A 1,882-nucleotide genomic window follows, 5' to 3' on the forward strand; every position below is an offset into this window, starting at 1 on the left:
CAGGTGTGCTGCACCTGTGCAGATGTAGGCTGGTGCTGATGACGTCCTCCAGGAACTCACCTTTACCTGCTGGTGTGAGAAGGCAGGCCCTGGGGAAATGCTAAATAATAATAATAATGGAGGTACTTTTGGCTTGGAATTGGCTGATCAATGCAGAGAGCTGGTTGGCTTCAGAATGGGAAATTGACAGAAATGTCTGCAGGATGTGAGAATTGGGGGGAGAGATAGGTATGGGGGTAGCTGTGTGGTTTTGGGAACAAATTTAGCATTTTTTGCTTGAAATTCATCTTTCCTAGTAGCCCTATCGCACCAGCCTCCTCTGAGCCAACCCATGCCCTGGCTGACCCCAGCAGATCCCCATGCATTCCTGCTCAGCAGCAAGGCCGTCTGAAGCATATCTGGCACCGTGGTGCAAAGATCCCCTCCAGCGTGGCCTCCCATTTCCCAGAATTGCCCACCTTTTTTAGGGAGGATGGCGCTGCCGGCGACGCGCCCAGCTTTGCGGGGCTGGAGGAGGCGGGCAGTGGCTGGAGGGCAGCTCCTCCAGCGGGGAAGAGGCAGAGGCTGGACACAGTGTCTCCCGGCTCAGCTGGACGCTTCGTACCACAGTGGCCACGACAGGCAGAGGCTCCGGGCGTGGTGCTGCTTCGGCGTGGCATGGCGGAGGCAGGTGAGGACGGCGAGCTGATGTTGGGAGGCGCCGCGTCCAGCCTCCGCCTCTTCCCTGGAGCCTTCCAGAACTTGGCGCCCTGCGCCACTAGCCTCTATGGGTAAGACACCCCTGCTCAGCAGCCTCACACATTTACTGTATTCCAATCTCCACTGTGCTTGATCCTTCCCCCACCACCTGTTGTTCCACTCCAAAGCACCCCCCACCTGTTAACATTTTTTTTGCAATGTGAAATACACGTAGGATTGTTTGGGGAGGGGAAATCAGCTCAGGGGGAGATTGAGGAGGAAAGCAGAAGGTAGGGAAAGGGTGAAGCTCTCCCCTCTTGCTTCTCTGCTCAGAGTTGTCCCCTCTCCTTGCTGCTTTGCTTTACCAAAACTTCCCATCAAGGCACCATTGACGCATGTAATGTGTTGGGAAAGAAATGGAATCTTTCCTTGCTGTGCCTGAGAAAAACGATTTCTATTTTTATTTTTGCAAAAGCATAAAAAGGAGACATTGGACAAGCACTAACCCCACCAGAACCCTGCATAAATTTACCAGAACAGAAGGAAATGTGTGATAATTTTCCTCTTACCATTGACTGTACAGGCTCCTTGTGGAAATACTTCTTTGTAACCGGTTTGATGAGATGATGTATTTTTTCACGTGTTGGTCCGCTGGCTGTTGGAACGCTTCCAATGTATGCTCTATATGCTGCTGTGCTTCTATGTTTTGTAGATTCTGGCTGCCGTTCTAACCCCACTTACCCGTTAGTAAGCCCTGCTGGAATCCACAGAGCTTACTTCAGAGTAGACATGGCTTAGGATTGCACTGTTTGTCTCTCACAGTGGGGTTTCAGAAACCCGGTGAGTAACTACTTGACATTCCTGTGAAATATGACTGGAGAAGCAGGAAGGCGAGGAGACTCCAGGAACTCATTTTTGGGGAATGGCTGGAAACAACCGTTTGGCAAACAGCCAGCAAGCTGCTCATATTTCTTGTCAATATTTTAAAGCAAAAGTCGGGCGTAGCAAGCATGTTGCCATGAAGAGCGATTCCGATTCTGAATCTCCACCAGAGGGCAGACGCCGCAAATGATAACCATGCATGCCGTAAACCCCCCACCCCACCTCGACTAAGTTAATTGATATTTCGGTCCTATTGAAACCAATTGGTCACCATTTATTTATTTATTTATTTATTTTGTTTCATAACGTTTTCGCACCGCTT

Source organism: Podarcis gaigeae (assembly GCF_964106915.1).
Source record: "Podarcis gaigeae genome assembly, chromosome: 6".
Lineage (NCBI taxonomy): Eukaryota > Metazoa > Chordata > Lepidosauria > Squamata > Lacertidae > Podarcis > Podarcis gaigeae.